This window comes from Embiotoca jacksoni, unplaced genomic scaffold (assembly GCF_022577435.1).
Source record: "Embiotoca jacksoni isolate LCO1_2020_lvr unplaced genomic scaffold, fEmbJac1.0.p SCAF_7, whole genome shotgun sequence".
NCBI classification, from domain to species: Eukaryota; Metazoa; Chordata; class Actinopteri; family Embiotocidae; genus Embiotoca; species Embiotoca jacksoni.
The window spans coordinates 4,609,927-4,634,709 of record NW_027185425.1 but is presented as its reverse complement, the minus strand read 5'-3'; the positions used below and the strand labels follow the sequence as shown (position 1 = coordinate 4,634,709).

General features: G+C 43.8%; 1 protein-coding gene across 5 annotated transcripts in view; it reads left to right on the top strand.

The window, feature by feature from the left end:
• rbms3 (RNA binding motif, single stranded interacting protein) overlaps positions 1 to 24,783 on the top strand; it is a 277,717-nt gene that overhangs the window by 212,019 nt on the left and 40,915 nt on the right. The gene's annotated exons all lie outside the window — the stretch shown is intronic.

Below are 24,783 nucleotides of genomic sequence, written 5' to 3'. Positions count from 1 at the left end.
ATGCTGCTTAAGCACTTTTGGGGCCAGGTGCTGCAGCACTCAGAGTCTCCTGCGCCTCCCAGCAGGCCATGCAGGCCAGATAGGGGCGATGCCGAGGAGATCTCCTTCACCACTGTGGCAATTTTATTAACAACGCTCCCACCTCCAACCAGCGGCACAGAAACAGAGCCATAAATCGCTCTCCACTCTCCAGTAATATCTCGGAGAGACTGGATTTAGAATCTCCATATGTGCTCAGCCACTGCATAGCCAGCAGCCATTAAAGGCAAGGTGAGCCGTTATATTGAAGTTGAGCCGTAATAGGAAACCTTTAAAGCTGTAATATCAGGCTGACCTTCCCCTTTAAGGGTCTATCTCCCCGCCGCTCAGGCTTTATTATTGTTAATGGATTGTTCAGGCTTGTGCCAAGCATGGAGATTTTACCGCCCTGATCGAGGAAATCCTTCTGGGGAATTAAGAATGGTTAAGTTTACAAGGTCTGCTTGGGTTCGTTGCTACTGTGGTCCCTGCTGAAGGGTCTATGAAATCTTCCCTTTCCATGCTGTACATCTGAATATACACGTAGACTGACTTTTGTAACACATATAATTGTTCCCCGTGATGTTGCCATTTGTAATTTGAAGTAATGGACACGGCAATCACTTCATACAGGATTCCCACGGGTCAGAGAATTTCAGGGAATATTAGGGAATTTTATAATTTTTTGGGCCAAGTCATGGAATATCAGGGAATTTCTTTATGTAGCTCTAACATTAGTTAACTAATTATTTTTTAATGTGTATGTTTGGTAGCATTAGTGGTCACTGACACAGATTAAAAATGTAGCTTATTAGAAGCTAATTACCGTATTGTTAGATAAATTCTTTGCCTCTGCAACCGGTATTTAGACATGTATTTAATTTCTTTCAATATTGGTGCTAACAGGGTGGCATGTGCCAGCCGGTTTTTTAACAGAAAATGTCACTGTTTTTTGTCTGCTCAGCACAACGGCAGCATGTTTTTCTGTTCATTATAGGTCATGGAATTTCAGGTTTTTTTAGTCAGTGACAGCCAGGGAAATGTCAGAAAATTTGACATTCGATTTTGAGTGGGAACCCAGCTTATGGTTTATCTCAACTTTAGCTTTTCATTTTTGTAATATTTGCCATCATTCCTACCAGTTATGATAGCAACGTACTCACTCACCAAAGTAATCGCTGAAATCTGGGAGCTGGATAAAATGCTGCAACAAAGCCTGACCACGCAAGAAACACAAGCAGTCAGATGATACGAAGTCATAAACAGGCAAACAGTCCATCTAGATTATCTAAACCACTTTCTTTGTAAGTAAAACCGAATGTAAGCACGTCAGAAATGTCAATAAAATTCCTCTTTGCGCATGAGAACTGTGCACGCAACTCTGAAGGGATTATTCAAAATATGCAGAACTGTTTTGTCAGACTGCTGCTGTTTCTCACCCTGTCTGACTTCTTTTTGGCAATGACAACTTGATCTCCAGATTTCAGAAATGTGGTGGCTATTATGTTAGTTATGTTTACAGTGGTGTGAAAAAGTGTTTGCCCCCTTCCTGATTTCTTTTTTTTTTTTTTTGCATGTTTGTCACACTTAAATGTTTCAGATCATCAAACAAATTTAAATTCAAAGATAACACAAGTAAACACAAAATGCCGTTTTTAAATGAAAGTTTTTATTATTAAGGGAGAAGAAAAATCCAAACCCACATGGCCCTGTGTGAAAAAGTGTTTTCCCCCTAAACCTAATAACTGGTTGGGCCACCCTTAGCAGCAACAACTGCAATTAAGCATTTGCGATAACTTGCAATGAGTCTTTTACAGCGCTGTGGAGGAATTTTGGCCCACTCATCTTTGTAGAGTTGTTGTAATTCAGCCACATTGGAGGGTTTTCCAGAACGAACCGCCTTTTTAAGGTCATGCCACAGCATCTCAATAGGATTCAGGTCAGGACTTTGACGAGGCCACTCCAAAGTCTTCATTTTGGGTTTTTTTCAGCCATTCAGAGGTGGACTTGCTGGTGTGTTTTGGATCATTGTCCTGCTGCAGAACCCAAGTTGGCTTCAGCTTGAGGTCACGAACAGATGGCTGGACATTCTCCTTCAGGATGTTTTGGTAGACGGTAGAATTCATGGTTCCATTTATCACAGCAAGTCTTCCAGGTCCTGAAGCAGCAAAACAGCCCCAGACCATCACACTACCACCACCATATTTTACTGTTGGTATGATGTTCTTTTTCTGAAATGCGGTGTTACTTTTACGCCAGATGTAATGGGACACACCTTCCAAAAAGTTCAACTTTTGTCTCGTCAGTCCACAGAGTATTTTCCCAAAAGTCTTGGGGATCATCAAGATGTTTTCTGGTAAAAATGAGACGAGCCTTAATGTTCTTTTTGCTCAGCGGTGGTTTTCGTCTTGGAACTCTGCCATGCAGGCCATTTTTGCCCAGTCTCTTTCTTATGGTGGAGTCATGAACACTGACCTTAAGTGAGGCCTGCAGTTCTTTGGATGTTGTTGTGGGGTCTTTTGTGACCTCTCGGATGAGTCGTCACTGCGCTCTTGGGGTAATTTTGGTCGGCCGGCCACTCCCGGAAAGGTTCACCGCTGTTCCGTGTTTTCTCCATTTGTGGATAATGGCTCTCACTGTGGTTCGCTGGAGTCCCAAAGCTTTAGAAATGGCTTTATAACCTTTTCCAGACTGATTGATCTCAATTACTTTCTTTCTCATTTGTTCCTGAATTTCTTTGGATCTCGGCATGATGCCTAGCTTTTGAGGATCTTTTGGTCTACTTCACTTTGTCAGGCAGGTCCTATTTAAGTGATTTCTTGATTGAGAACAGGTGTGGCAGTAATCAGGCCTGGGTGTGGCTAGAGAAATTGAACTCAGGTGTGATAAACCACAGTTAAGTTATGTTTTAACAGGAGGGGGCAAACACTTTTTCACACAGGGCCATGTGGGTTTGGATTTTTTTTTCTCCCTTAATAATAAAAACCTTCATTTAAAAACTGCATTTTGTGTTTACTTGTGTTATCTTTGACTAATATTTAAATTTGTTTGATGATCTGAAACATTTAAGTGTGACAGACAGGCAAAAAAAATTGGAAATCAGGAAGGGAGCAAACACTTTTTCACACCACTGTATATGAATGATGTCCAAAACTTAAAAGGTAACACTTAAATTGTAATAAAAAAGATTACATATATTTATGCTCCTAAAATGCTTTCTCAGATGTTCTGTTGGTGAATAATTATGGATAAAGGCTCCCTGAGTCGTTTCTTTGATACGTTTTCCCTCAGTTTAAATTTTAAAAGATGGTGGAGGAAGAGTTCGTTTTTTTCCTCTTGTCGGACACTGTCCATGTTGACTTGCTGTCTGCTAAATGGAGATCTCTGGACATTCTTTATCAAACTCAGATGTTCTTCTGCGGAGGACCCGAGGGCTGTTTCTGTTTCTCGCAGAGGCAGCAAATAACTCTTTTGTAGGTGTGTGCGTGCGTGTGTGTGCGTGCGTGCATGTGCGCACGTAAAGTGTTCTCACAACATTTGGATTTGTTTTTGTGTTCACATCCATGCGTGCATGTTCCAATTTATGCATTTTAAAAGAGGTACACATACATTACTGTGTGCTGGAAGTGTGTCTCTGTGTGTGTGTGTGTGTGTGTGTGTGTGTGTGTGTGTGTGTGTGTGTGTGTGTCGTGTTGGTGGTATTTCCCCAGAGACCCTTGCTATGCAGGGCAGCTTCTTCATCCATCCTGCTTTGACAGCTCAGCGGCACCCCCGGGGGGCTCCCACCACACACAGCACAGTAGGAGAGTGTGTGTGTGCGCGTGCGCGTGCGTATGTGTGCACGTGCATGTGTATGCTTGTGTGACAGCCATGACTACCACGGTGTGTGAGCCTTGACACACACATAAACCACATGAGCACAAATATGGTCACGCACCGCTGGCTTTGACCTGAAAGGAATGTCAACATCCATAAAATGCTAATGAGAATTTTTTTTCCCCCACCATTTAGCTTTTAAACATAACCCACAAACACACACAGAGTAGCACAATACTCTCACCATGCATGAATTCACGCTCATATACATGCACACACTTCTCAATGTACCGAGTTTACTCACCAATCCTCTCCAGCCCATATCTGACAAGCCTCTGCATTTCCAGCTAAGCCACTCAATCACACTGTGTCAAGAGATGTGTGTGTGTGTGTGTGTGTGTGTGTGTGTGTGTGTGTGTGTGTGTGTGTGTGTGTGCGCGTGCGCGTGCGCGTGCGTGAGTGTGTGTGCGTCTGTGTGTGTGTGTGATGGGAGTTGGTCTTGTTATAGCTGCCCTCTTCCACTCAGGTGTGTCCAGTGGCAATACAAAAAGGATATTGAGTTGTAACCTTGCTGTCCCATACCAGGAAGTAAATATCTGGATGTCAGGTGGCAGGTCATCTGTTAAATTCAACCGACCACGGAAAAAACAAACGAAAAGGAAGTCGCCATATTGGCAGGAAGTTAACATTGAGTTAGAGATAACACATGCACACAGGGAGGAGGAATCTCAGGGAACAACAGAGAATTGTGGAGATGCTAACAGATGGCAGCTTATAGCGCCACAGACAAAGTTCATTCACTTCCTGTTTAAATTTTAATGTAATAACATGTAACTTCCTTGTGATTACATGACTGAGTTGATTTACAGTGAGGAGAGATGATAGCAGATGGCACCTAATGATACTTAACAACGTCCCTTTTATAAATGAAATCATGTGTAATTCTCTCTTTGTTGATGAATACAAATTTCAGCTCCCCGTTAATGTCATCTTCTATCAATATTTGCTCTGATCAGACATCATTTACAACAGTAACATAAGTAGCAGAGTGCATCACAGTTCACTGGCAACAAAACCCAAATGCTCGAAAACATTTCGGACACCAAGAACTTGAGTTGAATACTTGCAAGTTCCTGCAAGTTCTACAGAAATAAGAAACCGTGGCACTCGCGTGTAGATGCATCTGATCAGCAGTCCAGGTCAGGTTTGTTTGGCGAGGCCTGGTTGATATGAGAGGTGCGTAGCAGTTGTCCAACAAGCCAGTCGCCGACGCCTGCTCCAGCCGCTCTGCTCTGCCCACGTCTGATTGTGATTCAGAGAGAGGGACATGATCGATAGCCCTGATGGAGCACTACAGCTGTTTAGCTATTCTGTGCAATGCGGCAGCCGCTCTCCCTGTCGCTGCTGTCGGCTGTGAGCGCGCATGCATGCGCGCACAAATATATATATACACATACACCGGCACATGATACATGGATGTACCGCGTACATGATCGTGGTTTCAAATGTGGATACGTGCGCGTCAATTTCCAGGTACGTAGTGTACATATAAATGGACCTGCTGCACACAGGAATTGATGGACTGAAACACTCATGAAGACACATCATCCTCCTTTCTGAGAAATGAACAACTTTGTAGTTTGAGGTGAGGATAAAGACTTATCCTTGTTTTTAGTGGATGTGGATTTACTCAATACACAAAATAAATGGAATTTATGAAATGTGGCTACAGTCATAAACTACACTGAAGTGAGCCCAACAGGGACGCGTTATGATTTACACTGCAACCCTGAGCACTGGGAAAGTCAAAGGAAGCACAGATAAAAAGTGATTTAATCCGCTGGCTCCACTGAGCCTCGCTGATTAAAGCCCTTCGTCCCACAATGCATTAAACAGCTTAGAGATGACACCCTATGGTAAATGTAATTCGAACCGGAGATACATTAGCCATTGTTTGGTTTTGGCAGGTGAGTAATCTCATGTACATACCTTACTGTGTGTCTGCAGTGGCACAAAGAAAATGTATAACCTTTCTTGCGCAGCATGTGCCGGGCTGCTCCAGCCAATGGCATCTCTTTGTATTATTTGACTTCATTTTATTGTCAACAATCGAGCAACAGCTAAATAAACGATGAGGTGCATTTCCAGAAGTGCTAGATACGAGTAGTGTTGTGCATTGGAAAGATGATCGGACTTCGATGAACCCTGCTCGAATGTCTAACTGTGCGAACAGAGATTCAGTCCAGACTGAATGTGCAATAACACTACAGATTCTTCCTTTTCTCTTCCGCTGTTGTGGCTTGCCAATATGGCAGCAGAGCTGAGAGTCGGCTCCAATATTGTCCAATAGATGCCGGATAAATAATGAAAAACCACATCAGGAAGCAGCCACAGTGGCCTTGGGAGATGGAATCAAGCGGAAACATGCAATATGTACAAGCTTTCCTGCTTTTTATTTTTTCTACAACACTCTGGAATTTCTCTCTTTAACTTTATCTGTTTTCACAATTTATTTTCTGTCCCTGTCGGTCTTCACTCGCACTGTCTCAATCACTCTGTCTTAAAGTTTCAAAGGACTGTCGTATACATACACAATTAATTTAAGCTTGTAGTAAAAGACGTATTCTTCATGCACACTTGTGGGAAGCACCACTGCTTATGATTGTATTTGAAAAAACTGATCAAAGTCCCAGTTATCTGATCTGCCAGAGATCCAAATGACACCCAGGCTTTTTGCAGAGCCACAACATCTCCCAGGCTAATGCCAGACAGATTTCACAGGAGCTACTCTTTGGCAAGCATCCTTTATATAAAACACAGTATGGACCAAAAGACAGTCCTGAACACCAAGTGCTGCCCCGCCAACACTCCCCATCATTATTTGCAGATCACAAGGCCTCTGCCACTGAGGGTGTGTGTGGGGGGGGGGGGGGGAGCTGTAACTGGGGGTGCTATAGCAGAAAGAAAAAAAGATTCCCTCCTTCCCTCTTCACCAAGGCAACGGTGCCAAATAGCGGAGACAGCCCACGGTATTAAAACGTCCCTCGCTGAATTAAGACAAGTCCCAAATCACTTGGTAAGTCACAAAAAGCCAGTCTGAAACTGTCAGTCATACTTGAGTAATCTATGTTAATTTCTGCCATCCCTCCCACATTCCCCTGGCTAATAACTGGCCTGTCGGTGGGCCCATTTCTCTCCCCTATGGCATGTAGATTTAACATGCAGCCAAGTAGGTTGGTTGCTCGGCTGTCAGCGTGTCTCAGACATGGCTGCCTTTCCAAGTAGGCAAAGGCACGTGAGTTCCCATGATGCATATGTGTGTGTGTGTGTGTGTGTCATGTGCGGGTGCTGATCTGTGAATTGTTTCGAAGTAATGTTTTCCTTCCTCTTTTTTGACAGAAACAAAAAGGTCAAATCCTTTATGTATTGATAATTAATTTGCTTCTGCTGTCACCCGGTGTAAACCCGCTAAATTTTTGTCTCTGTTTGTGATCAGCGGCGGCAATCAGACAGCTTTTCAATATACCCTGCCGCAGATAATAATTAGCCACAAAACGTCCCTTTCAAATGCTCTTCTCAGGATATTGCATCATAATGAAATCTGTCCCGTTAGCAAGAACCTTCCACCCCCCACCTCTGACTTCACCCGCCTCCCATTAGAGGCAGGACACACAGGAAGTTATTATTGGCATCCCCAGTAAATCAGACAGCTTCCTGAAAAAGGATCAATTTCCCCCGATGCACTTTCTCATTATAACCTTATCTCGCCTACAGACAATAATCTGGATTTGTCACGCTTTGTTTGTTTTGCCACTGAACTGTATCATTCATGAGCAAAGCCAATGGTTAGCAGAGAGGAGGAGGAGGAGGAGGAGGAGGAGGTGAGAGGAGCTGCTCAGAGTGGATCTGTCACTGAAATATAAAGTATTCACCTGCTGCAGTTCCCTTCCACAGAAAATGATATAAGCCCTTTGATTGGCTTCAAAGTTTGTTTAGGCAGAGAAGAGGCGCTCTGGCTCCTGGAGGGGTTCAGACAGGAACGATTGACTTTGCTCTCCACTCAACCACAACTAATGTGGAGAGAGACAGAATGAAGGAGCGTTACCATGAGAAAAATATACGTAACGAGGGGAGAGTAATAGAGAGAAATATAGCAGGAGTGCAATGGAAAGAAGTAGATTAGGAGCTGAGGAAATGTGACAGGAATAAGCGAGGAAGATAAAAGAGAACAGATGGAGAAGGGCAGAGAGGGGAGGAAGAGGATGGGTGGTGGAGGCAGCAGAAGAGAGAGGAATGAAAGTTGGATCAACCTGTGCTTTTGGAAGGTTAAATTTGAGTAAAGTTTAGGTTGCTACATCTCCAGCAGATGAGATGAAAGGATGACTTTGACTGTGCGACCGCTTCCTGAGCTTGACCCTGGTGACTCCGGCCCAGCTGTTCACCGCGTTGATCCCCTTCTATCTTTCTCCCGTTCACCCGGCTCGCACCTCTCCTTGCACTTTTTGTTGTCCTTGCTTTTATACTGGCTCTATTTCATCCCTTCCCCGCTTTTATCTTCCCCACCGCCACTGTCTTTCATCCCTCACTTTCTCGGCACGCACTCCCCCCCTCTCCTCTGCTCGCCTTCACACACGTTCCTGCTCATACCTCCCCAACACTCATCTACTGGCTGTAGATGAGTGGACACAATATTGGTGCGAGCAAACATGAGGCTGCTTTTATTTGTTAAGAACATGTTCCTCTCTTTATTGTTTGACGTGTGTTCGCCTCGCTTTTATTCCGTGGATTTACTAACGGTGTGGAGAGCTGACAGTTGTGACAAAAAAAATGTCTTTTCTCCAGGCGTCAATGTGTTGTTGTTTTTTTAAAGTGAAGCAGCAACAATTGTGGAAATCGAATTGGTGCTCGTGGAAAAGGTGCGAATGTGCCACTCCCGCCAGAAGGTGGCAGCAATTCACCTGAAAGCTGTTTGCCAACCGCCATTAGACGACAAAAGGAGGAGAAAAACAATAGTTAAATACTTTACTAAGTCTTTTGACATTTTACCTCATTCCGAGCTGAGCATGGCAACGTCTGTCTGTCCACCACTTTGGGCCAAACTGAAATAGCTCCACATTCCTTGAGTGGACTGCCAGAACAGATTGTACAGTGATGGTTCCCAAAGGAAGATGAATCCTCGTGAATTTAGTGATTCCCACAGTTTGGATTGGAATTTCCTACAGGCATTTATGATCCCTGGAAGATGAATTGTAACAACCTGTGAACATTTAAGCACTAACACCAGGTTTGTTGATGAGAAAACATTACCAACCTAAGACAGTAAGATGGTGAGAGTGGTGAACATACGTGCTCAACATAAGCATGTTAGCATTGCCGCTGTGAACATGTTAGTAACCTGACATTTACATCAAGCTTAAAGCGCCAATGTACACACTCAAATCTGACAAAAGTCGAGCGTTAAAATAAAGCCTCGTTGCGAGAGGCATGTTGTTTCGGGTAAGGGTGAGACTGAATTACAATGCAGGCAGCCCTTTTTGACTAATAGATCTCTGGATTTTGGAGGTTAATCTGATGCTAAAATATTTCAGTATCATTTATAACACTCTGGATTTTGCTATTCTTAAAAGTTATCACGCTGGTAATCGTTTAATCACAAGGCAAACAGAAGGAATACAACATTCGTGTTACAAAATAATCCATCAGGAATGGGCCTCCGCGCTTCCAGTTTACAGTAAAGTGCAGCGTCGTGATGTCATATACAGCTAAACGCAGCGTGAATATATTGTTCTGTTTCTGTTCACTACAATCAAAAATGCACACAAGTAACAGAAACCTAAATATCCACATAAGTACAGCAGCCATGTCCATGTATCGTTGAGCAAAGTTATTTAGTTTACTGCGCAGTGAAACATGGCTGAAGCACCAGTTATTGGCTGAATGTTTTACTTAAGGACATAACGGTTATTAAAAAAATAAAAAAATAAAAATTGTAGAGCACTTCTTATTTGTTTCCCCTATAAATTTTCCTCTGGTGAGCTCTAAAAATCAGACTGCACAATTTACAGTCACACGCAAACGCTTCTCATTTTTTTTTCTTTTCATTCCTCCCCTTAAATCAAACTGGGCTCTCCACCACCGAAGTGAAGTCTTGCAGCGTGCATGTTATCTTCACGGATAGATAGACTCCAGGTTTTAGCTATCAGTCAACTTAATCTAATGCAGGACCCGAGGCAGTGCATTTCTTTTTGCAAAGAATAATATTCAGCCTCTCAGCAGATACAGTAGGTCACTGAGCTCATAGCCTTCCGGCCAGCCTGCCTGTCCTCTAGAATGAAGATTAAGTTTGCTGAGGAGGATAATCATGCTCCAAGGTCTCTGTGGTATGCGAGCAATTCAGCAGGCTTGCTTTCTGTGGTTCACTGGTCAACTCCTCTCCATCTCATGCACCTTTCATTATGCGACATTAGATAATCAGGCTGGAGTATCGCAACACATGACTTTGATCTATTGCAGCTTTCAAGTTGTTTTTGTTTCACCTCAGGATGTTTGGAGCAGGTTTTAAAGTATACACTTAAAAATAAACCGCAATAGTGAGCTACAGGCGGGTCATCGCATTGCCCAGACATGACTGATAGTATCCTGTGTGTGCTTGCGTCAGGGAAGCAGGGTTTGGAAAAAGAAAAAGGGGAAAAAAAAGGAGGCATCAGTTACACCCGACCACGTCACTGTCACCGTCCCAGGACACAGAGGGCAGTGAGATAAATCGAGCCGCTGCCCCCAAAATAGAGCACGCGCCTCCATTAGAACAGGACGCAGGCTGTGTGGGAACAAGCAGAGGTCACTGTGGTCAACAGAGTTATTTCTGTAGTGCCACCGGACCTCCAGGAGTGGACGCCCATTCATTCATCCGATTGCCTGCCAGCAGGTTAGGGGACACACACACACACACGGTGACACACACACAGTGACACACACACAGTGACATACACAGTGACACACACACAGTGACACACACAAAAAACAAATGCGTACACAACTTCCATGCTCTGCCAGTGGAACATCAGTAAGGGTGGGACGTGGTCCATTTGTGTGAAATTTACAGTGATGGTGTCTGAGTTTTTGTCACCTCGGGCTGTTTGTGCCTTTCTCTTTGGAATGTGTGTGTATTTATATGCGAGCCGCCTGCTGGTGGTTTGAGCTGAAGGACGATGGAAACACACCTGGTTCTCAGTGACCTCATGCCTCAGACACAGTGTCTCTCTGTCTGTCTTCTCTTTCCTTGGCTGGCAGCACGGCACATCATGGCTGTTGAATCTCACTCGCAGTTTATTTCTGATCTGCCTGTATATATGATTTACAGTAGCTCGCAGACATGGATGCGGCCTTTTTTTTTTATTTTATTTTTTTTTTTGCCACGGCATAAACACAGAAAATACACAAAACACCCCAACAGAATGATTTCTTACGTTCTCTTTTTCCTTCCTTTGTTCTTTCCCTGTCTTCCTCTCATACATCCACGCACACACCCACAAACACGCACACATCAATAGTCCATTAGGAGTGTGTTGCTTTCATTACCTCCAGCTTGGCCCTGAGACAGCCTTCAGAGTGGAGTACAGCAGAGCGGAGCTGGCCAGGATTGCAGTATATATAGAGAGAGAAGTCTGGTAATTGCCAGCTCTCTGTTCTCTCTATCCTGTGCGTCAGGTGGAAAGTATGAATCGGTGGTATCTGGGGACCACCCCTGCTGCGCTGCGCCGCATCTCGCTACAACTGTCTGTCCCCCCACCGGGCACAAGTAATAGGGGGAAAACAGTGAGCTTAAAGGCCTCAGAGAGTCCAACAACTGCCACTCTAACAATACACACTGCCATGGGAATAAAACACACACAAAAAAAGTCAGGCAGCCCACACTAACAGTGGAGAAGCACCAACAGATTCTGGCAAATCTCACGTTTCATGTGTTGCTTGTTACGCAGTAGTAAGTACTGTTACTGGAGGATAGCTTCTCTCTTGAAGAGGAATCTTTTGTTTGTTTTGTTTCACCTGCCAGGAGGCACAAGAAAGGGTCAGATAACAAAACATTTAAGAGGCGCTAAAGTGTTTTGAAGCGCTGCAAAAGTTCAAGTAGGAGCCATCTCCCACGGAAATGTGTAGTGTAAAAACATTTAAGAATCATGAAGACACTGTTAGTGGAAAATTATCATAAATTAGTTGAAGGGCTACCGATCTGAATCAAATAATCAACCGACAGTGGCATTTTCATCACATGCTTTGCTGTGGAAAATCAAATTCTTTGACCTGAAATTAAAGCAGTTAGTGGGCATATTTTTGTTGATCTTGAGATGATGTCAGACACAGGTAGGACAGGTCAAGTCTCCATGTTGCCATTTTTATTGTATTATTTTACAGGTTGGTTATTTGTGTATCAGCTTTTGTTTGGCAGCGCATTTACAAGCGCTAGTTTAGCAAGAAAATAAGCTTTGGGGTCGAAGTCAGGGTGACGGTGGCTTCCTCCTCGGCTGTAAGGCTACTAAATTATATGAAATTTTAAAATTCCAGCATCACAAGCGAGTGGTTTTGAGGGTAGTACCTGTTGCAAACCTCACACCAGGAAGTGAAATGAAATATGCCTGGATTGGCTGATAGTCATCTTTTGACACAATCCCCCTGCTGTTATACGCAAGTGGTGCTAAAGCTAAGCTAGCCACCATCAGACACATTGGAAAACATTATCAGGATCAGACTCTGGTTCAGAGCCCCAACAGAGTCTTACATCTGCAGTTGTAACCATTACTCGCAGTAAAGATGCAGCGTAAGGACATTTGCATTATTCATCAGGTAGTATTTCTATTGGCTGGAGCCAATCGGAGTAGGTGGTCATAAATAATGCAAATTATTTTTGTGAGTAGCTTCCGAAACAGGCAGCTGGAGAACACAGAGGAATCCAGGTTGAGAGGAAGAATGGATTTAAAGAAACAACTTTTGGTGAATAAAATATCATAGATATCTTTAAAATTGGAAGAAAAAAAAAATGGATTGAAAAGGTCGTTCCATTCAGTTCTACTGAAGTCATCTTTCACAGTAAATGTATTAGACCACAAAATGCATCGTTGCTTACAGGCAAAACAAAGAATACTTGTTTTCCTTGTTGTTGTTAATCATACCTACATTATAGTGTGTACAATAATGTTTTTCAATACGTGGCCCTTACCAGCTCTTAACATTTGTAAAGCTGTTGACTCGTTGCTTGAGCAGCCTTCCAGATAGTGATGCAGCGATGATAATACTACCACTAGGTTTCCCCCCTGTCCTGATCCTCTCATAGACACACAGATTTATGAATTACCTTGAGCTAGTCATATCTCTCTTTTAGCCCGAGACGTAATCTTGCCACAGATGCATCCAGATCAATTTTTCAGGATGTCTTTATTTGTGAAGCGAGCAGCGCGGCTCTGCGCAGCGGGGGATGTATGAGGGGGGATGCAGTCAGGGTGTATCCAATTTCAGGCAGCAAAGCAAATGGCCTTGGAGATCAAGGATTATACAGCAGATTTCTGAGTCGAGCTAATATTGATTCGCCGTGCCCCTGGTGAACTCAAGGTTGTACTTTCTCCATGTAAGCTTTTAAATGTTGCTGCCTTAATGCCCCCCCCCCTCCCGTCAGTATCGTCCCTGATCTATAAGGCGGCAACAGCTGACCCCTATAAATATGGGCTTTTGTTTTTCTAGATGGCGTTTCATACTCCACGGACCAGTAATTCAGTGGGTTTGGTTTATGTTGCGGTCCAATTTTTCAGTCAGAGTTGCAGCTAATAATATTAGATCTGTTTCAAGGAATGAAAACAAATATTGTAGGCACATTTAATGTCAGCGTTTCAGAGATTTTGACAGCTGATTGTGTTTTATTGAAATGCGGACTGGCAGACAAATAGCTGGGATTTTCATGGTCTGCAAAGAGACTCCGGTGCAAACATTAGAAAAACAACCCATCTATATTTTATGTAGTCACAATGTGAGTCAGTTTTTACAGTTATATGACTGTCTCTTATACCGCCTCTTCAAAATAATTGTCAGATATTTACTCTATTGTTGCTCCTCTGGCAGTCATCTCAGTAAATTAGCTTTGTTGGATTCTCTCCACACCACAGCTGGTACTAATGAATGTCCGACCACCTCGATGCAGAATTTTTCAATAAAAAGTTTGCATTTGACATTCAGATCCTTTACAGTGCTGTGCAGCACAGACATAAATCACAGAGTTTCCATCACTTCTAATGCATTTTGATGTGCTGTCCCATACTGAGCAGTACTTTTGGCACCCCTCTGCGGCTTCACGGTCTCCATCTCCTTCACCAGTCTGAAGCAGAGAATTAAAAGTTTGCTATGCTGCCATTTAGCCATCTGTTCAGCAACTTTCGCTTCTTTCTACAGTTTTCTTTCTCTCCGTCACAATTTATTTCACTCCCTTTCTCTCTCACTTTCACATGCACACACACACACACATTGTAAACCAGTGAATACTGTACAGCCACATATTTGAAGTTTGATAATTGCATTCGGAGAAGCAGAGAAAAAAGGAAGGAACATTACTTCAAAGTCAAATTCTTCAACAATACCGCCGCCCTTCCTGCATGAAAGAGAGAAAGAAAGACAGGCAAGGGGGTTGAGATGGGTGTTGGGATCTGGTTAACTTGTCCAATAGACCCATTATGTGGTAAAATCAACAGTGGGGAGTGTTAGATGTGTGCTAGCGAGGGGAAACCATGTCCAAATCCCCTCAGTTCGTACAGCCATTATAAACAAGAGTGGATTAGCCAGCAGCCCCCTGCTGGGAGAGTGAATGGATGAGAATGGGAAAGATGAGGGAGGCCGCTTCTCTCCAGCATTATCTAAATAACAGGCCGGGGAATTCAATAAGTACTGGCCTCATCAGACCTCATCAGCTCCCCCAATTAGGCTGCACATCATGGCGGCGGGCGGGCTAGTTGCCGTTGGTGACAGATGAGAGCCAGCCTGGCGATGTGCTTGCCTCCGCGGCAGTGCTGTGCTGCCTCACATTCCTGGCATTGTTTAAGTGAGTGCATTGCTGTCGCCGTCGGTGTATCTGGGACAGGTGCGTTGTTTTGCAAGGGCGAATCGTAGACGCTGTTAAATATCATCGGTTTTAACATCAGTATTTATTTTGTATCCAACTGCTACTTTACAGTCCACACTTACTGTCAGGTCCTCTTATGCTGTACTTCTGTCCTTGATGCTGCACTGATGAGTCCCCGATAAACGGCCACAACTTCAAGTAAGAACTTACCTTCACAGCGCTGCTGTTTGTGAACCCTCGTGGTATTGATGTTGTGTGTCAATATCTCTCCCCTCCCACATTACCTTCCTGTGTTTCCCCAAGGGTCAGGACATGTGGAGAAAAAAAACACAGCTCTCCCGCATCGATTGGGGCCCATTAACGCAGACTGAGAAAAACAAAGCCTTTCATCACGTCTGAGATTTTAAGCAAGGACTTACTCAAAGTTGTTCTACACAGGTCAACCTTTCTCTCTGGTCTTCACTCTGATATTGCTGTCTCAGGGGGGAAGGAACATGCCTGCTGAAGCTATTAAAAGGGTTCATTTTGTGTATATTTTGCCAAAAGAGGAACGTGCTTTGAAACTGCTTTCGTATTTTATTTTATTTGAGACAATGGGAAGACTGAAAAGAAAAACCTGGAGGATGGATACAGGAAAGAAGTGGGGTCAGATTTCTGTTTAATTTTGGCACTTTTGAGGTTTATACCCCATTCGTTGGTTTAAACTAATTTTGATATTCATAATAATTGTCAGAAGAAAGAAGCACATCATCCACCTTAATGCTATACAGACTTAATTTTATTAGCCTTACCCTCACTTTAAAATCAGAAACAATTTGATAAATTTCAGTGCTGTAGTAATATTTACTTAATGAAGCCAGCAGATTCTGCATTTTCCGTGGAAAACAGTTGACATATTCAGTGAGCACAACAAAATTGCCACTTTGTTGTCAGCAACTTTTTTGGAAAGACAGAGAAAAATTAGTGTCAAGAACAAAGAGAATACCTAAGAAATGAATGAATGAATTATGAGCCTTGGGAACGTCTGACGCACCGTTTGAAGTTCAGACATATATGTATGGCGTCAGATCTCAATATGAGTGAATGTGCACACAGAATGATTTACAAATCCATTTTAGGATTTATATGTAAATGTCTGTCTCCCAACAATATTTTCCAATACATACAAAATATCTAGCATTGCATATACATGTAAAGAAAAAAATAATATAAAAGATAAGGTTACAAATGTATTTCTGATGCACACACAAATATGTGTTGTTTTAAATATATGCAACGGAAATCCACAAATAAATATTTTTACAATATTTGCAATTTTCCATTAAAAACCCTATTTGAATATTGTTACATGTATATATTACATTACATTACATTTAATTTAGCTGACGCTTTTATCCAAAGTGACTTACAATAAGTAATAATACATAAAAGCTGTTGAAACAATAAAATGTTTTACCACTTTTACAAGACCTTTTGTGTTTAGGTCTTGTTAGACTCCTCTTTTATATTTATTAAAAAAAAAACTTGTTTTTGTGTGCATTGAAAAACTTTGTGGAGGGAGTAATTTCGATATACATCTTGAAATACATTTGTGAATCCTTCTGTGTGCATTCAATGACATTGATACGAATCTGACTCCATAGTGTGGGTCTTTCAGACAAAGCACAAATGATTTAACTTTGGACTTCGCTGTGGCTTTTTAACTCCATAAAATTTGCCAGTTTGTGTTGCATGATTAATCTTTGATGCTCCAGCCAGTTCATAAGACCAGTTTGCCTCTTGGTATCTTGTATTACAGAATTAAGAAAGGAGAGATGGTCATCTGGAATTTTAATTCACAAGAGATGCTTGACATCACTCTTCTCCTTAAAACAAATACACCAACACGTCTCCGTCCAATACAGGTGAGATTCATGTTCAGTTAATCAAGAGCAAGTATCACAAATTACTTCATAAAATTAGCTTCTAATATAACCTGAAGACAGAAACAAAAAGTTTAAAAAGCCATATGTAACACGAATAGCAACTTACAGCACGAGGAAATTATATTACTGAAATGAAACAAGACAAAATGATCTGTTTTCAGTTGCACTTTTTTTTTTGACTCATTATTTTAATTAATGACACTTATGTTGTTGTTTTTTTTAAAGACAGCTGAAGACTGTGAGAAAACAAGTAGAAAGGATGTCGATGAGAGTAATAGATTTTTTTGTGAGGGAGAGTTGTAGAGAATAGTGCAGACCTTCCTGTGCTGTCTTCGGTTGTGTGTGTACATCTCTGAGTGAACAGAGTGTATACTGTATGTATGTATGTGTGTGTGTGAGTGTGTGTGTGTGTGTGTGTGTGTGTGTGTGTGTGTGTCTGCTCTTTTGAAAGTGAAAGAGCAAAGAGAGCTGCACCTGCAGCTTCTATCAAACAGTGGAAAGCTCCTTTCAGCACAGCTTTAATTACAGTCTGTGCAGCTCTGCTCGGCTCAGACGAGCTGGTCTCCACGCAGCCAACCAAATCCTCTCACACATAGCTGCCTGCCTCTGCCACAGACTCGCCTGATCCCTAATCAGCCGTGGTGCCACTCCTCATCGATCCCCAATCAGTTACAGTAAAGGGGACGCTATGGAATCCCCCTCACACACCATCCCCCTCCACCCGATACCCCCTTATTAGTCGGGTGCCCTGCTTTCATTGATCATAAATCAACGTCACTGGCAGCATTGATCGTCAATCACCCCCAGTGACACTATCGATCCGACTTGTCCCTCAGCTACAGGCCTGCCCTCAGCCCTGGGCCCACATTGCAGCCCAGCTGTGGCATATTGATCCTCCCTCAGATACAGTATTGAGGGCTCTTTATTGATAATTCATTTATTGTGCTGTAATTTCATTTTCTTTCCTGTCCATGCCGTTGTTACTGGAAGCCCCTACGGTGGAAACCGAGTTAACAGACACGCTGCCTTTTGTGTGCTTCGGCATGCTACTCTAACTGAAGAGGATCTCTTGTGTTTGTAACATATATTCTGCCTGTGTTCAAATTTCATGATCAATATTCAGGCAGTGGTAGCCTCAAGATTATTTAACCCTACTTTAAACAAGAGAATCAAAAGCTTGAATCCCTGAATCATCTGAGAAATTCACTGAGAGGCAGGAAACTATTTAGCAAAACACACAACATCCACTTTTGCTTTTCAGTTTCATCCTGGGCAATAGAAGAGGGCTGTTAGTCATGCAGTCTGAGTGTGAATGTATGTAATTCTGTGAATGTCAAGCTGAGCAGTACTCAAAAATCCCTCCCTCAGCAAATCCTCACCTTGATAAATGAACCTAAATAATTTGCTGTAACATTACGGGGCTGAGTAAGAGGCTAATATGCATTCAAGTTCCTGTGCTTGATGTAAATAATGAAGCCCTGACAAGAAAAAAACCCCACAGAACAATGGAGTACACTGTACTTTTTCAAGTGTACTTTCGGAGCTTAAAGCTGATTTATTCTGATTCTGATACGGTGTCATATACACTGAGAAATATTTGCTGTAGGTCTGGTAGATGGGCAGCTCTGTTGAATTACAAAGCGCCCATCTGTATGATTCATCTCTATAGATGGGAGGTTTCACGGGTCACTGGAGGCGTTGGCAGTGTTATAATACTGTGCTAACAGGGACAGAGCAGGCTCCACTGTCTGCCCACACAGGCAGCGACACAGACAGTGGAAGCACAACTCAACCCCCACATAGCAGGCAAAGTCCAGCAATACCAGCTCTGAAGTCCCTCGACCGCAGCCGGTTCTAAAGGCCAGAGCTGGATTCATACCACAAGGTTTACTTGTTTGTAATTCCCTTAAAAACAGACACATTTTGGCTAGTTTAATACTTTAATGCTATTTGAATTCATTATATGTGTTTTGGTCTAAAGTGGGTGCCTTTTTTTTTCTTCTAATCTCTTTGCTGCAAAACATGAAAACGTTTGACAAGTCCAGTATTATTTGTTCCCAGTTTGTTACCAGCCAGTCTTCAAAAACGTGTGCAGGCCAAAAAAGACCCTCAGTCATCCAGGTAATAACAGTTATTGAATGATCAATAACAGTCAGTCATGAAGTCAGTCAGTAAGTTGTGAATGTTTTCTTCTCAAAGATAATTCCTTCATCAGTTCAGCGGGGCAGAAGTAATGCAGCATTTTGGATGATTGTTACACGTCTTCAACATTTTCAAGACCATTTGGCTCGCTGCTTGCGGATTCGTCTGTGACGTACTGGCTCGCGTTTCCTGCTGCGCATTGTGGCGTTTTCTTAGCTGGGATCTTATTTCGAATCCATTCTACAAATAGAGCTTTCAATCTCATACCATAGTCTTACAATTTTGAAACAACCACATTGCGGCCACTTGTACTGTAATTGCCACCCTGGCCAGCTGTGCAAAGCGACCAGCGATACCGAGACCTACTGGAGCAACAAAGATGTTGGCACCGTGGCGCAGCATGTGTGGCTCTAGCATTAGAAACATCTGCCACCACCACTTTAACGTTGCAGCTGACTGCAGGACCCGGCGACACTCAAATATGCCATTTGGAATGAATGCGGTGAGGACTGTCTGCTTGTATAAATGTTATTTTAATATACGGATGTCGGATTGTGAGGCATTCATTGGGGCTGGCAAACGCACATACACTTACTTCTACTCGCTCACACGCGTCTATCTGCTCTGTTATTCTCAGTTATTTACTCACCATGGAAACCTCAGTGTCGGGAATGGCAAGTGGAATTAGCTGATTAAGCTAAAATGAAGTTCTCATTTAACTGGTACCTCAGAGCTCGTCTCTCAGGAGTTGGCTAGCAGCTGGAAACCCACCGCCTGTTTGGCGCTGCGCTGCACTTGCTGCTCTCAAATTTAATGTAAGAGCAGATTAATTCAGTATCACTACTTGAAGGCGCAATTATATTCAAACCATATTTTCATCTGCTAAAATAATTACGACTGTGTTTTAAGCAGAATATTGTTCACCTTTCTGTTGGATCGTTTCCCACCGATTTTTGCATATTCTTTGAAAAAAAAAACACATTTTGAGGTATTGTTATTCCCATAAGATGGTCTCAATCAATTCTTGTTGTCTGCTGCGTTATAGACTGACTGAGTGCCAGACACACATGGAGCTCATCTCATCCATCAGCTTTGTTTATTTGTCAAAATGTGGTCGAGGATCAGTGCTCTATGGCGTATGAATAGATAAATGGATGGATGGATGGATGGATGGATGGAGGGAGGGAAGGAAGGAAGGGAAGGAAAGGAAGGAAGGGAGGAAGGACGGATAGATAGATAGAAATGGGAAGAGAGAAAGGCAGACAGGAGATAACCACTACGGAGAGAAATGCGATCGAGGTAGACGGACAGAGAGAGTGAGAGATGGATTAGCATGTCAGAGACTCCCTACATAGCATTACTCTTGTTAAGTGTGCAATAGCTCATCGATCAGGCTTCTACCGCCCGCATCCAGGGCTCTTCCCTCCATTTCCCTTCCCGTAATCCATAATATCATCTCGGGCCTGAACTGCCTGCCGTGCTGCAAGAAGCCCTCTATGGAACAGTCTGAGCAAAAGCTGATCAATAGCCGGAGAGCATGTGTAGCAGATGCAGGGTGAGAAGCGAAGGTGTTGTTGACATCCTTCTCCCTGCGCTCATCCCGCTCGGCTAGATGAGCTGTACAGTATGGATTGGAGGAGGTGGGGGGGGAAGGGGGGACGGGACGGGACTGCGCCTGTCACTTCCACCCTCAGCGAATCTCTGTCCCCTCTGTCTCTTTCTGTCACAGTCTCCTCATATCTTTTGGTCCGTCTGTGACACCGTATCTGTCTTTCCATCTATCTCCCTCTCCTCTTTGTGTCGCTCTCCGCCTCGCTCTCCTCTCAGCGCCCCTCTCCATTTATTGGGCCGTGTCACTGAGCAGCGTGTGCCGTCCCTGTCAGCAAAACGGCTGGCAGACTGTCTTCATTTCCATGCTGAAGGATGCGAGGCCAGCGTGGCAGTTGTGAGAGCTATCGACTGGGATCCGTCAAAGCCCTCCCTGTAGGAAAGCTGCTGCCGCCGCCTGCTTCCCCGGTTGGCAGCCATTCTGAGCTTGTCTGTTGGACTCTGAAAAATGGAGACATATATGCAACTCTGCTTTGGTTTTGACCCGTGACCCTTCTCGATTGTCCCCTCCACCTGCCACGTGTTCTTCTTTCATCCCTGTGTTCCTTCTTCTTCATCTATTTCTAGAACGCCGTCCCTTGCACTTTCTTTCTCCTCATATATCCGTCTGTCTTTCTATGTCTCTCTCTCCTCCCACTCCTCATTCTGGGCAGACAGGTCAAGCCGGCTGAGGGGAATCAGACAGTTGTTGATCCAATTAGTGATCCCCTTGAGCAGTATCAGAGCACAGCAGAATTCCAAGAAAATATAAGAAAATACTTTCCTCTTTCTTCGTTTTCCATACTTTCTCCAAACATGTCCGTGCTGCAAAACACAGAGAGCCGTCTGAAGACTTTTTCCAGAAATGCTTAGATCATTGAAACTGCAAGCCAAGAACCTGCAGGAACCTTTAACCGGCGTTGTCATTGAGAAGTTGAAAGCTTCCTTTCACTGAAGCTTTTCAGACTGACATATTTTGTGGCTGAACAGTTCTCTCTGTTTGCCCTCTCAAGAGTTTTGGACACTCTGAGAGCAAAGCGAGGCCGGCCCGGTTTGACTCCAAACCCTTGTGAGAGGCCTCTTTTGTAACTGTCTTGATGGTGAAAAGCTGCCTGTTTCACTGAGCAAAACCTTTCACCCAGCCCCTCTGCAACGCTGGGGCATTCCTGCATTGATTTCACCATTCAGGCCCAACAGATGTACGGTCCAATTCAGAGCAGCAAATGACTGCATGTCATGCTCAAACTGGTGTTTCATAATGCTCGTACTGATTTGCATTCATGGACCAAGATGTTTTTCAGCTGGCTCTGCGAGACCGTCCGCAGCACCCGAGCTCTCTTTGTCTACAGATACCAGAGAGAAACGGCGCTTGTCTGCAGCCAAAGGGCTGATGTCGACCAGATGCCGGCTCATAGGAAACAACTGGAACAGCAAATAATTACTGATGCACGCAGCGCTAATAAGTGAAACTTGCAACAAGCCTCAATTTAAATTGCTATTGTAATTGTACAGAAGTACATCTGCATGCACTTATTGGTTCATTTTACTGCGTCTATTGATGAGCAGAAAGCCATGACAATCTCTTCAGAGCCAGCGAGGAGCGTGATTGAGCCGAGGCTGTGATCAAATGAGGCTGGAGGCATCTGACTCTCGCTCTCCAGCACTGTTCCTCTTTTGTGTGCGTACATGTGTGCGTGACTGTGGTTGGTCTTGGCGTGCACGCAGGCATGTGCGTACGTCTGCGGTCGCCCCTCGTTAACGTGTTTACCAGTTCCTACGGCAACTTGCAAAAAAAACAATTAGGGGTTCCCATGGAGCACCTTGTTAGCCGCAGTTGCTGACCTCTGACCAAAAGTACTTCATGTTTTGTTCCCATGATTTTGGATCATTAAAGAGCAGCAAATTGGTTCACACCTGTTTTTTGTGTTTTTTAAGCCCCCCCACCCACCCACACACACACACCCACCCACCCACCCACACACACACACACACACACACACACACACACACACACACACCCACCCACCCACCCACACACACACACACACACACACACACACACACACACACACACACACACACACACACACCACACACACACACACACACACACACACACACAGCACTTATTCTGAAGTCAAAGTGAAATGTGTTATACTTGGAGCCTGTGAACTAAAGATGCAGCATCAACAACCCAGAATGTACAGTCAGTGGCTTCGTTTATTCTGAGCTTTGCCAGTGATGACGGTGTGTGGTGAGAGGTCCGAGAAGGGTTGTAAGGTTGGTGGTAGTTTTGTATTGTGTGTGTGTCTGTGTGTATTTCCGTGTGTTTTCGAGGGTGAGAGCAGGGAGACTTTAAGGGCAGGAAGAGGGTGTGTGTGTGTGTGTGTGTGTGTGTGTGTGTGTGTGTGTGTGTGTGTGTGTGTGTGTGTGTGTGTGTGTGTGTGTGTGTGTGTGTCAGGGCTACAGAGGGGTGAGTGTGTTCACAGGCTGGGTGGTTGGGGTGGTGTGAGGTGTTGATCTTGGGCTCGAGTCTTATACAAATTTGGCTAGTTCGCTGTGGGAACTTGGGATGTAGTCACAGGGGGAACGTCAGCGTGCTCTGTGTCAGATTCTCCAAATTTCTCCGATAGCTAATTATCTCCCAGAGTGCCAGAGGAGAGGTTTGGAAGAGCTTTTGTTGTTTTTCTTCTGTAGCGTCTTTCTCACTCTCCCTTCCCAGCTACATTCTCCAGGGCTGACTCTGAAAAGTTTGGTCCCATAGTAGACCCTAAAGGCACATAAACACACTTAGTTGTTTTTTTTCTTTCTTCTAGAGAAAGTTTGTTTGCATGTGTTTAGCCCCGTAGTATCCCTTTAGCCACATAAGCGCACAAACAAATTTGTTAACTCCACAAATCTCTTCTCATTTGCATCTCAGACACCTACTGTAACTAACAAATAATTATCTTCTGCGTTCGGCAGCAGTTACAGTGCTGATATGTGAGAAAGTTAAATTAAACGAAAGAAACAAATCGCCCGTTTAGATAATTAAGTTATTTCATCAACTGGAAAACCTCCTTGTCATGAGTTCACGTCACATCAGGTTGTTTCGTTGCTGCCGCTGTCTTGTCAATCCTGACAGCATATCTTTCCCTCCTGTCTGTCTTGTGATGTCTGCGTTATTATCAAGCCACCTCTAACATCTGGGAGCGGAGATTAAAGCATCAACAATTCTCTCGGTGGGTGTCATCGCTGGCGCAGCGTGATGAAAGGTCCCGTTAGCTCAACCTCCTGCAGACAGCCCCGTCAATGGCCTGTGTCGTCACAGAGCGGCTGTGTCACGAGCTGCCGGGCCTGTAATGCGAATGCGATGACAGGAGAGCCGTCAGGTTCCCTCCTAAGCCACCAGGTGCAGGGCAGCCGTGGTTCAGTGTTTGGACAAGCTCGCTCAGCTCAGTGTGTACTGTACTATCGCTGAAGTGTACAGCACTCCCACGCTGCGGCTGTTTGATCCTGGTATAGGTTGGCACTCTGCTTCTCTTTTTCCCTCTCAGCCAGCCATTTCCCTTATCTTTCACTGTCCTCTCCTCTTTTTGCTTATTGTTTTTTACTCTGTCTGCACTCCTGTAGGTCTACTGGTTTATACAACTGTCTCTCTTCCCGTCTCTCATCTGTCTGCTTCTTGAAAGATTCGGATCTCGCCGACGCAAACTGAAAAGGGGATGGACACTGCGAAGATCCAAGAGAGCCACCCGTTTCTCAGGCTTTTTTTTTTTTTCTTTTTTTTCCCTCTCCACACTATCTCATCAGGAGAGTGCTCTACCTGAATTGGTATTTGTCTCTTTTCGGTGCTCACCTGCAGCTCGAGTGTGAGAAAGTGCCCTTTGAGAAGTTATCTTTATAGCTATGTAGGTCACCGAGACACTTTCATCTACCTTTTATTGGTAATTATGCATCCACAAGGCTGTTGATACTAAGACGAGGTGGCACCTCTGCTGCTGCTGCTGATGTGATCTGAAGTGAGGGAATTTTTGTTAAAAATGATTAGACTGCCCCTAGTGTTTGCACCGCAATTAATATCTACAGTATTTCAGTCTTTCCTCAAACAACACAGCCCAGTGAGGTGCTTACACTGATGGTTGCTGAGTGGAAAAAGACATAAAATTTCAAATAAAAGAGGAGATGGCTGTTATAGTAAAACACGGAGGGATTATG